We start from the raw sequence: 16,006 nt of genomic DNA, 5'->3' as shown, positions 1-16,006 counted from the left end.
ATCAGAAGAAGACAATAAATCCAAAGTTCCTGCATACAAAGCCTCTAGGAAAAATATGAATTGGCCTCAGGACATGGATGAGTTCAAAAACAATTTTGAAATTTGAGTCAAAAAGTAGAAGAAATATTGGGAAAATAAATGAATGTTTGGAAGAAAATCATGAACAATGGGACAACAGTTGGCTAATCGAAACCCTAAAAAATGCTGAAGAAAAAACACTTTTATAATTAGACTAACTCAAAATGGCAAGAGATCCAAAAAAATGAATGGGGAGAAGAATGCCTTAAAAAACAAAATGAGCCAAATAGAAAAAGAGGTCCAAAAGTTCACTGAAGAAAATAATGTTTTAAAAATTAGAATGGAGTAAATCAACGTTAATGACTTCATGAGAAATCAATAAATTATAATTAAAACACAAAAGAATGAAATAAAACAGGAGACAATGTGTAGTGTCTCCTTGGGAAAACAACTGACATGGAAAATGAATACAGGAGACATAATTTAAAAATGATTGGATGACCTGAAAGCCATGATCAGAAAGGAACTTAGACATCTTTCAAGAAGTTATCAAGGTAAACTGCCCTGATAATCTAGAACAACGGGGTAAAATATAAATGGAAAGAATCCAATGATCACCTTTTGAAAGACATCCCCAAAGAAAAACACCTAGGAATATTCTAGCCAAATTCCAGAATTCCAGGTCAAGGAGAAAATAACCCAAGCAGTCAGAAAGAAACAATTCAAGTACTGTGGAAACACAATCAGGATAACACAGGACTTAGCAGTTTCTACACTAACGGATCAGAGGTCTTGGACTGTAACACTGTAGAGGTCAAAGGAAATTGAATTAAAAACAAGAATCACCTACTTATCAAAACTGAGTATAATACTACAGGGGCAAAAATTAACTTTCAAATACAAGAATCAAGAGAAGCATGAAAAGGTAAACAGGAAACAGAAAAATAAGAGATTTGTTAAAGTTAAACTGTCTATATTCCTACGTGGAAATATTCCAGTTGTAACTCATGAGACCTTTTTCAGTATTACGATAGTTGGAGGGAATATATAACACACATACCTACATATATGTATATGTGTATGGATGTGTATGTATATATACATGTATGCGTACAAATATGCATATATATACTATATGTGTGCATTTATGTGGATGAATATGTATGTAGATGTGTATATATATGTGTGTTTACATTTGTTTAAATACATATTTATGTATGTGTAGATATACATATATATATATATATATATATATATATATATATATATATATATAGAGAGAGAGAGAGAGAGAGAGAGAGAGAGAGAGAGAGAGAGAAACAAAAACAGAGGCAGAGGCAGAGAAAGAGGGAGAGGGCACAGGGTGAGCTGAATATGAAGGGATGCTATACAACAAAAGTTAAGGATTGAGAGGAATGTACTAGGAAAAAAAGAAAGGGAGAGGTATGATGTAGCAAATCATCTTACATCAAAAAGGTAAGAAAAAACTTTTACAATGGAGTGGAAGAAGGGGAATGTGAGAATGAAAAGAAGAGCCTTCCTTTCATCAGATTTGGTTTCAGGAGGGAATGAAATATGCATTCAACTACGTATGGAATTTTATCTTACCCTACAGGAAAGCAGTGGGGAAGGGGATAAGAGAAGGAGGACAATAGAAGGGACAGTATATTGAGGGAAAGGGTAATAGGAAGCAAATACTTTGGTACAAGGACAGGTCAAAGATAATAATTGAATAAATTGAGGGCAGGATAAGATGGAGGAAAATTTAGTTGGTCTTTCACAACATTACTGTTATGCAGGTGTTTTGCATGTTCACACATCTATAACCTTTTGAACTGCCTGGCTTCTTAATGAGGATGGGTGGGAAGTGATGAAGGGAGAGAATGTGAAATTCAAAGTTTTAAAAATGAATGTTAGAGCTTGTTTTTACATGCAATTAGGCGATAAGATATATAAACAATGTGATATAGAAATTTATCTCACCCTACAGGAAAATAGAAGAGAAAGTGGGGGGGGGGGGGGGGCGGTGATAGAAGGGAAGACAGATTGGAGAAAAGAGTAATCAGAATACAATCTCTCCTGGAGTGGGTGTAGAGGGCAGATGGGGAGAGAATTTGAAATTCAAAATTTTGTGCAAGTGAATGTTGAAAACTGAAAATAAATAAATTTATAAGGCAAATTTAAAAAAATTGTGAGAACTGAAGAAAAAAAAACTAAGTAGAATAGACACAAGAATGGTCAGAAAAGTTATAAGTCCTAATTAGAGAGACAGTAAAAATACTAAAAGGTTGAAAAATGTCAATTCTTTATAATAATAAAAAGAGTGAATAGTTTAGAAAAGAAGATGTACAACCTTAACAAAGCATTGTATCTCCTAAGACAAAGTATAAAGGAAAGAGAAAAACAACAATTAAAAGAAATTTTAGTGTCAAAACCAGAAATATTAGAGTAAATCAAAAGATGGTAGAGACGCTGGGTTCAAATCCTGTCTCTTATACTTCCTAACAAGGAACCCTTAAGCAAACCACGTCACTTCAATGAACCTCTTTCCTCATTTCCCGAATGAGAGGTTTTTACCAGAATTCTGAGTTCTTGCCTACTTCAAGATCTGTGATACAATAACAAAACTGGAAAAGCATGAACAATTTATTTTTAATTAATTTCTTTGTTTCAGTTTTCAGTAATCACGTCCATATGTTTTCAATTTTATCCCTCTTTTTCCCCTCTCCCTCCCCTAGGACAGCATGCAAACTTATGTGGATTCTACACATACATTCACGTTAAACACATTTTCATATTAGTCATGTTCATAGAAGTATTAAAAAAAAAGAGAGAGAAACCATGAGAAAAAACAAAACAAAACATAACACAAGAGTAAGTAGGTTTCTTCATTCTGCATTCCAGTTCCATAGTTCTTTTTCTAGATGAGGATAGCATTTTGCCTCGAGAGTTCTTTGGGAATGTTTTAGGTCCTTGCATTGCTTCAAAGGACTAAGTTTATCAGAAACAGTCCTTGCACCCTGTGGCTGTTACTGTTTATAATACTCTCTTGGTTCTGTTCATTTCACTCATTATTGTTCATATGAGTCTTTGCAGGATTTTCTGAAGTCCATCTCTTCATAATTTCTTATAGCAAAATAGTATTCCATTGTATTCATATACTGCAACTTGATCACTCCTCAATCGATAGGCATTCCCTTGATTTCCAGTTCTTGGCCACCACAAAAAGAGTAACTATATATATTTTTTGTACATATGCGACCTTTTCCCATTTTTTTGATCTCTTTGGGATACAGCCCTGGAAGCGATATTGATGGCACAAAGGTTATGCACATTTTTATAGTCCTTTAGGCATAGTTCCAAATTGCTCTCCAGAGTAGTTATATCACCTTACAGCTCCACCAACAATGAACTAGTGTTGCAACTCTCCCACATCTCCTCCTACTTTTATCATCTTCCTGTTTTGCTGAACAATTTCTTCAACAATAACATATTATCTTTAAAAAATTCAACTAGACAATCTAAGACTCACTGGCCTCACACTAGCAAAAAAAAAAAAAAACGATGAGATAAAGAGAAGGCACATCATCATATTGAAGCAAATCATCAAAAAACAGCCTCTTGACAGTATTTTAACCAAAGAGATGCAACATAATTTAATTCAAGTCACCTAACCAAACCCTTATAACATACTAACTGTGTGCCAATATTTATGGTACTCATAACTGTAAACTGTCACAAATTATTAAAGAGTCATGGAGGTTTTGCAATCACTATTAACTCCCAAAATATCAAAAAGATCACTCAGATCAAAAGCAAGAAAGGCTTTCTTCAGCAAGATGGTGGAGTAAAAATGGGGATTTTCTAGAGTTCTGCCCCCAAGCTCAGTGAAATACCTGGAAAATATTACTCTCAAGAAATTCTGGAGCTGTGGGACCCACAGAATGATGGAGTTAAGCAAATCTCCAGACCAAGGCCAACTGAAAGATTGACAGGAAGCATCTATCACACCTTGCAGGGTGGGGCATGCTAGCGCAGATGGGACCTGAACAGGCTTCCAGGCTCTGGCACCTGTAGTGGTTTCCAGATATCACAACTCCAAAATGCCAAGGAAAAATTGGAAGGTTAGTGGAAAATCTTGTCTGTCCTCTGTGAGACAGTAGAATGGTCTGGCCACAGCTCCAGGGTAGCAGAGTTGGAAGAGGAGCCTGCAGCAGTCACAGCAGTAGCAGGCGCAGCAGCAGTAGCTGTTTCTGGAGGTCTAGGTCAGCAGATTGTGGGGAGGTGTCAAGCAGCAAACAGCACACTCCCTACCTTCACTAGAAGCAGAGAACTACCTTAACAAAAAGCTCAAAAAATGAGCAAAAACTGGAAAAATGAATGAGACCATAGAATCTTACTTTGGAAACAAGGAAGATGAAAATATGGAAACAGAAGACAACAAATTCAGTGTTCCTACAGCCAAAAAAGTATGAATTGGTCTCAGGCCATGGAGGAGTTCTAAAAGAATTTTGAAAATCAGGTAAAAGAAGTAGAGGAAAACATGATAAGAGAAATTAAAGTGAGGGAGGAAATCATGAAAGGAGATTCAACTGCTTGCTAAAGGGGACACAAAAATGTCAAAGAAAGTGACACCTTGAAAAACAGAATAACCCAAAGGGCAAAAGAGATTCAAGAATTCAATGAGAAGAAGAATACCTTATAAACCAGCATTAGAAGGAAAAGGAGGTGGAAACTCACTGAAGAAAATACTTCCTTAAAAGGTAGAATTGAGCAGATCAAAGCTAATGACTTTAAGAAAGATCAAGAAATTAAAAAAAAAAACACAAAGGAATGAAAAAAGTAGCAGATAATATGAAATATCTTACTGAGAAAAAAAACTGACCTGGAAAATGGATCTTACCAGAAAGCCATGACTTAATAAAGAGACTAGATACTACCTTTCAAGAAATTATCAAGGAAAACTGTCCTAGTATTGGGGAACCAGGGGTAAAATAGATATTGAAACAATCCACCAGTAGCCTCCTTAAAGTAATCCCAAAAGGAAAACTCCTAGGAATATTATGGGCAAATTCCAAAGCTCCTAGGTCAAGGAGAATACATTGCAAGCAGCCTGAAAGAAGCAATTCAAGTATTGTTGAAACACAATCAGAATAACACAAGATATTGCAGCTTCTAGATTAAGATATTGGAGGATTTGAATATGATATTCTAGTGATCAGAGGAGCTAGTACTTAATCCAAGGATCACCTCCCCAGCAAAACTGAATACAATATTTCAGCGGGGGAAATTATAGTCATTCAATGAAATAGGGAACTTTCAAACATTCTTGATGAAAAAAACAGAGCTGAATAGAGAATCTGACTTTCAAACACAAGAATCAAGAGAATCCTGAAAAGGTAACCAGGAAATAGAAATGATAAGGGACCTCCTAAGGTAGAATTGTTTGCATTCCTACATGGAAAGATAATATTTGTAGTTCCTGAGACTTTTCTAAATATTAGAGTAGTTGAAGGGACTATATACATGTAGACAGAGGGAAGAGGGTGAGTAGAATATGAAAGGGTGATATCTAAAACAGTAAAGTTAAGGGGTGATAGAGGAATATACTGGGAGGAGAAAAGGAGAAATAAAATGGGGTAAATTATCTCTCACATAAAAGAGAAAAGAAAAACCTTTTTCAATGCAAAGGAAAGGGGGGGAAGGTGAGAGAAAGAGTGAACCTTCCTCTCAACATATTTGGCTTAGGAAGGAATAATATGCATACAAAATTTAGTATGAAAATCTATTACAAATTCCAGGAGAATAGGAGGGAACAGGAAAAGTGGGGGGTGATGATAAAAGGAAGGACAAAAGGGAGGAGTGGGTAATTAGAAGCAAACATTTTGGAGGAAGGACAAGGTCAAAAGAGAGAATAGAATAGAGGGGGACAGAATAGGATGGAAGGAAATAAACTCTTTCACGACATGACTTTTATGGAAGTCTTTTGTATGACTACACATGTATAACCCATATCAAACTGCACGCCTTTTCAGTGGGGATGGGTGGGGAGGGAGAGAAGTTGGAACTCAATGTTTTAAATATGCTTGTTAAAAGATGTTTTTACATGCAACTGATCAATAATACATACAGTCGACAAATACAGAAATCTATCTTGCCCTACAAGGAAACAGAGGGAATGGGGATAAGAGAAATTAGGGGTGTGATACAAGGGAATGCAGATTGGGGGAAGGGATAATCAGAATACACACTACTTTGAGATGGGTGGAGAGGGAGATCCGGAGAAAATTTGGAACTCAAAATCTTGTAGAAATGAATGTTGAAAATTAAACATAAATAAATAATTTAAAAAAAGATTTTCTTCATTTCAACATACGATTTGAAGAGAGAAACTGGACACATAGTTCGGACATCAAAGGCAGTGGGGTTAAACGTTGAATTATCTATTGGTGGCTAAAAAATAAATTGAGCAGCATAGTGTAGTAACTGTAGTGATGCATAACCACAACAGTGAGGCAAGGTTGTCTAGTGACCCAAAAGTTCATTCATAGAAGGGCTTTATGTGTGGATCTATTGGTGATTTTTGAGTTCAGGTATCATCAGTTCTCTGATATACTTGCAGTAATGTTCAAGCAGAGTGCAAAAGCAAACGATTGTTGTTATGCCAAGGTCAGGGCACAACTTACTTGCCGGCCTTAGTTTGGCAGCACAGAGTTTATCCTAATAGTAAAGAGATAGGAATAAAAAGAGAGTTGTGTTCTTGGATCCTGAAATGTGTTCATCCTTCATTGCAGAATAAGACTATGCCATCAGAGAAATGATGACATGACTTGCACTTGACTTTGATTTGAGTGAGGGAAGCCTGTGCGGGTCACCAGCCTCACTTCTCCTCCAGAACCATCTGAATCCAGTGACCAGATGTTCATCAGGATGAGTGGAGACGACCCAGGATGAGGCAATTGGGGTTAAATGACTTGCCCAAGCTCACACAGCTAGTGAGTGTCAAGTGTCTGAGGTGACATTTGAACTTAAGTCCACCTGGCTCCTGCACTGATGCTGTATCCAAAGCACCACCTCGCAGCTCCATGATCCTGATACCACCAGACTAAGTCAAGGCTTTTAAGTCAAGGCTTCTGCATCCCAAACCTCCAAAATAAATATACAATGGTCTCAGACCATGGAAGAGCTCAAAAAGGATTTTGAAAATCAAGTAAGAGAGATGGAGAAAAATTTGGAAAGAAAAATGAGAGCGATGGAAGAAAATCATGAAAAGCACCTCAATGGCTTGCTGGAGACCCAAAAAAATGCTGAAGAAAATAACACCTTTAAAAACAGGTGAACTCAACTGGCAAAAGAGGTCCAAAAAGTCAATGAGGAGAAGAATGGTTTAAAATGCAGAGCTATCCAAATTAAAAAGGAGGCTCAAAAGCTCACTGAAGAAATTAGTTCTTTAAAAATTACAATGGAACAGATGGAAGCTAATGACTTTATGAGAAACAAAGAAAATACAAAGAAAAACCAAAAGAATAAAAAAAAATAGACAATAATGTGAAATATCTCAGGGGAAAAAGAACTGACCTGGAAAAGAGATCCAGGAAAGACAATTTAAAAATTAAAGTACTACCTGAAATCCATGACCAAAAAAGAGCCTAGACATCAACTTTAATGAAATTAAGAAGGGAAATTGCCCTGATATTCTGGAACCAGAGGGCAAAATAAATATTGAAAGAATCTACAGATCACCTCCTACAAGAGATCCAGAATGAAAAGCTCCTAGGAACATTGGGGCTGAATTTCAGAGTTTCCAGGTCAAGGAGAAAGTATCATAAGCAGGTAGAAAGAAACAATTCGAGTATTATGGAAATACAATTGGGAAAACACAAGATCTAGAAACTTCTACATTAAGGGATAGAAGAGTTTGGAATATGCTATTGCAGAAGCTAAAGGAACTAGGATTAAAACCAAGAACCACCTACCCAGCAAAGTTGTGTGTACTTCCAGGGAAAAAAATGATCATTCAATGAAATAGAAGACTTTCAACCATTCTTGACGAAAAGACCACAATTAAATAGAAAATCTGAATTTCAAACAGAAGAATCAAGAGATACATGAAAATCTAAACAGGAAAGAGAAATCATAAGGGACTTACTAAATCTGAACTGCTTACATTCCTACATGGAAAGACAATATTAGTAACTCTTGAAACTTTTTTCAGTATCTGGGTAGTTGGTGAGATTATATACACACACACGCATACATGGAGAGAGAGAGAGATACAGAGAGCACAGGGTAAGTTGGATAAGAAGGGATCATATCTAAAAAATGAAATTAAGAGGCGAGAGAGGAATATATAGAGAAGAGAAAGGGAGCAATATAATGGGACAAATTTTCTCTCATAAAAGAGTCAACAAAAAACTCTTCAATGGAGAGAAAAGGGGGGAGGTGAGAGGGAAAACATGAAACTTACTCTAACCACATTTGATTCAAGGAAGGAATAAAATGCACACTCATTTATTTACAAAAATCTATCTTACAACACAGGAAAGTAGGGGAGAAGAGGATAAGCAGGGTGGGTCATGATGATGGAAGGGAAGGAAACGGGAGGAGGGAGCAATTAGAAGTCAACACTCTTGGTCAGGAACAAGGTCAAAAGAGAGAATAGAAGAAATGGGGGACAGGATAGGATGGAGGGAAATATAGTTAGTCTTACACAACATGACTATTATGGAAGCCATTTGCAAAACTACACATATACAACCTATATAAAATTGCTTGCCTTCCCAATAGGGATGGGTGGGGAGGGAGGAAGGAGGAGAAGTTGGAACTCAAAGTTTTAGGAACAGCTGTTGAGTATTGTTCTTGCATACAACTGGGATACAAGAAATACCGTTAATGGTGTAGAGAAATGTAAGACAAAAGAGAAGATGTGGATAAGGGAAGAGAGGGATGTTAGAAGGGAGGGCAGATTGGTGGTAGGGTTAATTAGAATGCTCGGCACTTTGAGTTGGGGGGAAAGGAGAGATGGGAAGAAGATTTGAAACTCAAAATTTTGTGGAAATGAATGTTGAAAACTTAAAATAAACAAGTTTAAAAAATTGGTTTTGCATGCAAATGAGAGACAAGAAATACTGGTAATGGGATAGAGAAATAAATCTTGCCCTACACGAAAATTGAGGAGATGAGGATAACTGACGGGAGGGTGTGTTAGAAGGGTGACAGAATGGAAGAAGGGGAAATGAGAATGCATATTGTCTTGTTGTGGGCAAAGGGGAGAGATAGGGAGAAAATTTGGAACTCAAAATCTTGTGGAAATAAATGTTGAAAATTATAAATAAATGTAAAAATGAAGGAAGAAAAATAATAAAGTATCTTTAAGGTCTAAAAAAGAGGAAATCATGCATACATACATACATACATACATACATACATACATACATATATGTGTGTGTGTGTGTTTAGAAGAGTATAAAAGTCTCCTAAATTCAGTAAAGAATAAAACACTAAGGGGATGGAGTGGAGAGAAGATAAAGAAGAGGTCTCTAGATAAGGGGCTGAAGGAATAGGTTGAAGGGGGAGTGTAGAAGAGGCTAAGGGAAGGATCTTTGAAGAGGAGGTAGATTAACAGGAGGGCATGGTAGCGGGTGGAATTACAATGGAGGCACCAAGAAGGATAGTAAATGAGAGATATGCACAACGATAAAAACGAATATTAGAAGTAAAATTTGTCAGGGAAAGTATATGTCTATATATGTATGTATGTTGTATATGTGTGTATATATGCATATGTGAATCTATATATCTATATTTTACATGGATATATCCACGTTTAGTTGCAGCCTTGAGGGAAGTAGAAAGGGGAAAAATAGACAAAGTAAAAAGTGTATAGCAGAAAACAAAAGGAAACTAACAAGAGAGCAAACCATGGGTAGTATTTATTATGTAGGCTCTCTTGAAATAGAAATTTATTGTTGTAAATTTCGAATCCTCTCTTACGTGCTTCTGTGCACATGACAGACTTTTTTTTCTTTTCTTATTTTGTATCTAAGTTTCATTATTCAATTGCAATAGGTTTCCTTTTTATGTATATATTTTTTTTTTGTTTCGTATACAAGCTTCAGGAATAAAAAGAGAGGGAAAAAAAGTCTGGTTGGATCACTTCTATCAGCAACAGAATGACTTCTCACTCTTCCAGGAGCTTTCAGTTCCCCCTATGCCTGCCTGTCCTCTTTTCTTATGTGAGAAGATATTTCTGCTGACATTCAGTCGTCCTTTCTTTGAAAAGGCTTCCATCTACTTTTTTAGGTGTCCCTGAGGATAGGATGCTAGATGCCAATCAAGTGACATCCATCGGTGCCAGTTCCAGGCAATTGGCATCTCTTGCTGAAAGCCTGATCTTCTAACCAGGTCGAAGACATCCAGTGGAAAGAAGAATAAAATTCCTTTTGATCTTAGGTCTTCCGTCTTCTAAAGTATCTGTCACTTTAGGGAAGATGAAGAGAAAAATCCACGAACAATGGGACTTCTGTCTCTTTCTGTATAGGATCTAACTCCATATCCTACTGCACCTGTTTCTGCCTAATCTCCATTGTTGAGAGAGGAAAGGAATAGTGAAACAGGACAGGTCATGTGACCATCTTATCACCAGCAAGATTTCTGGCCTCCTCTGAAAAGAGCAGTAGTGCCTTTAGCTCAAGTAGTATGCTTACACCTGGTTCAATCCTTCAGGTTTCAGTGATACTGAGTCCCTATATCTCTTCATACAAATCCCATTAGTCATCCAAAACCATCCTATTCCTTGTAATGAGTGCTGTAAACATTACCATCCTAAAAATCAAAGGTAATGGTAGACATTCATTGCACTATCCCCTCTGAAATACCTGTTCCATAGGCAACAAACTTCTCTTCATTCAACTCTTCTCCTTTCTTTCCTTCTTTACTAGCTATTAATGAAACCTGGGTTTCCCTATTTGACATAGTCTTCCTGGCTACCCTTTTTCATATTGGCTGTGCCTTCATTCATCTCCTTCAACCCACTGGTTGAGGCAAGGGAGTTGGAATAATCCTTGCTCCCCATTTCTATTTCCGGATTCTCTCCTTCCTCAATCATACAGTATCTCTCCTCCTTTGAGATACATACAATTCTTATCTACAACCCAATCAAAATCCTGGTAACTCTTGTCTACAGACCTCTATGTAACTTTTTGTCTTTCTTCACTGAGTTCAATATCAAAATCAATATTTTTCTCTTCTCCCCAACTCTCGAAGTAATATTTGGGGACTTCAACTTACATGTTGACTATTTCTCAAACTCAATTAACACTCAGCTCCTTAATTGACTTTCCATGATTTACTTCTCCATATTATCCCCTCATACATAGATGTTCATATCTTTGATCTTGATGTGACCCACAAATTCACTACTTCTATGTTCAAAATTTAAAAATTCCCGTTATCTTAACATATTTTATCGACTTTCCACTTCTTCCTTCGTCTTCGCTTACCAAAGAGTTATCATCACCCATACTGTGGCACTTAATCCCTTGACACCTCAGTTTTCTCCTGGCCATCATACCATCACTAGAAACTCTCCTCTTTTCTACATATTGTCCCGTTGCTGAATCAGCTTAGCTACATACTCTCCTCTTCTCTTGAGTCCCTGGATTCCTTATTATATTATTAATTGCTCGCTTCCAAGTCTTCAATTTGATTTCTCTCATGATCTGACACTATGCTCCTGTATATGAGCTGCTGGAGGAAAAAAAAAAAGGTTAAAAATGCTACTTTTGCACAACATCTTTCTACTAGAGCCTCTATTTCCTACTATCCAGAGATACTATGCCAAACCTTTTTATATCTCTCCAAACCTCCTAAGGCTCCCATTCCTCCCACCTTCTGAGCTGAGGACCTTGACTCATATTTTGAATAGTAAGTTACGTTTTCCAATTATACATAAAGACAAGTTTTAAGATTCTTTTTGTAAAATTTTGAGTTCTGATTGTTTCTCCTTCCCAAAATGGTAAACAATTTGATGTAGGTAACATACATACAATTATCTAAAGCATATTTCCATATTAGTCACAATTGTAAAAGAAGAAACAGGCCAAAGGGAAAATATGAAAAAAGTAAAGTGAAAATGGCATATTTCAATTTGAATTCAGAATTCAGAAATTCTTTCTCTGCATGTGTATAGCATTTTCTGTCATGAGGATTTTGTAAATTTTGGATCTTTGTATTGCTGAGAAGAGCTAGGACAGTCATAGCTTATCATCACCCAAAAATGTTACTGTTACTGTGCTCAAAGTATTCTGGTTCTGCTCATTTCTCTTTGTATCAGCTCATATAATTCTTTCCAGGTTTTTCTGAAATCCATCTAGTCATCATTTTTATTCTATAATATTATTAGTCTAAATTCATATATCACCATTTGTTCAGCCATTATCGAAATGATGGGCATCTCCCCAACTTCCATTTTTTAATTCCACAAAAAGATCTGTTACAAATATTTTTGTATAAATAGATCCTTGTCCATTGTTTTATGATCTCTGTGGAATTTAGACCTTGTAGTAGTATTGCTGCATCACAGGATATGTACAAATTTATAGCCCTTTGGGCATAGTTCCAAATTTATCTCCAGAGCTGTTGCATCAATTCACAACTCCACTACCAATGCTTTAATGCTTTCCCACATTTTCCCCAACATTTAGCCTTTTCCTTGTCTGTCATATTAGTCAGTCTTCTAGGTGTGAGATGGTACCTTAAAGGTGTTTTAATGATATTTCTCTAATCAACAATGATTTAGAGAACCTTTTGGTATAAGTGTAGATAGCTTTGATTTCTTAATCTGAAAACTACCTATTTATATCTTTTGACCACTTATCAATTCAGAAATGGCTTGCATTCTTCAAAGTTTGAATAAGTCTCCATATATCTGTGAAACGAGACCTTTATCAAAGACATTGGCTGTAAAGATTGCTCCTTGGAATTTTCATTTTGAGATCTCTTTCAATATCCATTTTCAGCTCTGGTTCTAGGATATCAGGGCCGTTTTTCAGAAGAGGTATCCAGATACTCCTTTTCATGGTGGCCTTCAGTTAGTTCAATGATTATTAAATTATTAAAGTCCTGAATCTATTTTTCCAGGTCAGCTGTTTCTCCAATGAACTATTATACATTTTTCCTATTTTTTCATTCTTTTGATTTTGTTTGATTGACTGTTGATAACCCAATACTAATTTGTTATGGAATCATTTTCTTCAATTATGTTTTGTACCTCCTTTTCCACTTAGGAAATAATACTTTTAAGGAGTTTTCATTTTCTAAGCTATTTACTCTTTTTTTAAAAATGATTCTCTTGCATCACTCTCATTTTTTTCTCAATGTTTCTTCTTTCTCCATCATTTAAATTTTAAACTCCTTTTTGGACTCTTCTTCCATGAATTATTCCACAGTTTGAGACAAATTCCCCTTCCTTTGGTGGGGGAAATGGTCTTTGCCCAAAAGTGTTTTGACATTGTTGTCTTCTTCTGAGTTTGTCTTGATTTTCTCTGTTACCATAATAACTGTCGGTAGTCAGATTCTTTTCGTTTGTTGTTGTTCTTTTCTGCTCATCTTTTCCAGTGTTCTTCCTCACTTTTAAATTTGAGCTCTGCTCCCAGAGTAGAAGTGACACTTTTCCAAGCTTCTTGAGGCAGGTGCTACAGGCCATGGCTGTTTTCCTGGTGCTGCACTGGTTTTGCCCTAAGGCCTGCAGGGGATCCTCAGGTCTGGTGCTCCTGATGACTGACAGGTCTGAAATCCACTGGGGTCTGGAAGCTTACCTGCGGCTAAGCCAAGGCATGTGGAAAGTCTCAGTGTTGATGTTTTCCTCTTCGCTGGGGCTTCCCTGAGCCACCTGGTAGGTCCAAGCACTGTTGCCTCCCCTTTCACCTGGCTGTAGTGATACATGTGGGGGTCCCAGTTTTGATGTTTGCCTGTTCAGCCATACTGGGACCCAGGAACCCTCCTCACCCCTAGCTGGTCAGCTGAGGCAGGGCTTGCCTACTGCCTTGTCTGGATGCTTCCTCTCCGGGACTGTTACTTGAATGAGACAAACTTTTCTTACAACCTACCAATTTTCTTAGGTTAGAAGATTATTTCAACCCATCTTTTTGCTGGTTCTACTATTTCAGGATTTGTTTTAGGGTGCTATTTTATAATTGTTTGGAGATGAGTATGGGAGAGGTAAGATGATTTCCTCCTTACTTCATAATCTTTACTCCCGGTTTTGACTCATATATTATAGAAAAAGAATTGAGACAATTCAACGAGATCTTCCCCTTCTCCTTTCTTCTTTACTTCACTTCTCTGAAATATCCTGTGCCACTATTCTCTCCTTTATCCCTGTCTCACATGAAAAGATAATTTACTCATATCCAAGAATAACTCTTTTTTATGCATAAATGATCTCCTTCCATCCTGTCTCTTCCAACAGATTTCTTCTGTCATCCCTGCTTAGACCACATCAGCTTTTTCTTCAATAAGTTTCAATGGCTCTCCATCACCTCCAGAATAAAGTATAAAATTCTCTAATTGACCTTTGAAATCCTTCATAAACTAGCTTCCTCCCATTCTAATCCTCTAGCATATTACTCCCTCTCATGTCATATTTATTCCAGTGACACTAATCTCTTTCCTTTTCCATGAACTATATACTCCTTTTCTTAGCTCCAGGTACTTTCTCTGGCTATCCATTATGTCTGGAATCTTCTCACTTATCATTTCAGGCTTTCTGAAATTTCTTAAATTCAAAATATAACATCCACCTTCTATGGAAACCCTTCCCCAATCAATTTTAATATTAGTACATTGCTTTATTGAATTGTTTCCTATTTTTCTTATATATAGCTTATTTATATGTATTTGTTTGCTTGTTTCCTTCATTAAATTTTGAGTCCTTTGAGGGACAGAAGATTTTGCCTTTTTGTCTTTTGTCTCAGTGCTTAGTACAGTTCCTGACTAATTATCTGAATCAAGTATTTTTATAACCCTAATTTTACTTACTCAGAGATTTTAACTGATTTGTCCAAAGCCATGTAGCTAGTAACCGTGACTAGAATTCAGTCCTCTTGACACTAACCTTAGTGTCCCTTCTACTGTAGCATACGAACTTAGCAGAAAGTCCTATTTTGGCTTCTAAAAGTAGAAGAACATGTGTGTAGGTGTAGACTATTTTAACTCTACTAGCCTTACCCCTACTTTAAAACCAAAGGAAAATAGGTAAGTGAAGTCTGTAAGGAAAAATAAAATAAAAAGAAGGAAAGTGGAAGCCTAGTGAAGAAACAGAAATACAGCACAGGAATAACTTATCAAATTGTGAAATTCATAAAGCCTGTGAAAAGATGTGTTAGACTAATGGAAATAAATTTCTCTTTAAAATATTGACAATCTGTCATTATAATGAGTAAATGTGGCTGAAGGTAAATGTGAATTAAACATGCTGTTCTTCACTAAGCTACATTTTAAAGTTTTCTCTGCTTGTAACTTTTGAGCTTAGGTTAGTGGTACCTCTGGATTCCCACCAAAACTAGTGATTGGTCAGTTGTCCTTTGTGGTCTTTTTTTCTTAGTCTAAGCCAGAAGGAGCAAATATAAAGTCAAATGTCTATGTTTTATTTTAAGTCTTTGCTTTTTAAATTCAACTGGTTCAAGAGTATGCAGGGGACGTTAACTCCTGGAACAGTAGAGAAGCATCTGTTACAGATATAAGTGAATGAGTCCCCACAGGCTGCTGCTAGTGCTGCTAAGTGAAAGTCATGAAGAAGTCATAGCGAGTGTTAACACATTAAAATAATGATGCAATTTCCTGAAATAAATTTCCATCAAAGGGACAAGGAGATCTGATTAAAAAGTGCATTTTATATAGCAAGTTTAAATTTAACATGCTTCTGTTTCAGGATTAAGGAAAATATTTTGGATTTTCTATTTCAGAAATTCATTGGAATAGAAAAGAA

The 16,006-nt window shown here is 36.4% G+C and overlaps 1 pseudogene; it reads right to left on the bottom strand.

Moving 5' to 3' along the window:
- The window catches only part of LOC140502614 (transcription factor A, mitochondrial pseudogene), a 33,891-nt pseudogene extending 19,929 nt beyond the window's left edge, over positions 1-13,962 (bottom strand).
- Positions 13,963-16,006: the final 2,044 nt, after the last annotated feature.

This window comes from Notamacropus eugenii, chromosome 4 (genome assembly GCF_028372415.1).
Source record: "Notamacropus eugenii isolate mMacEug1 chromosome 4, mMacEug1.pri_v2, whole genome shotgun sequence".
NCBI classification, from domain to species: domain Eukaryota; kingdom Metazoa; phylum Chordata; class Mammalia; order Diprotodontia; family Macropodidae; genus Notamacropus; species Notamacropus eugenii.
This window is presented reverse-complemented; position numbering and strand designations above follow the sequence as displayed.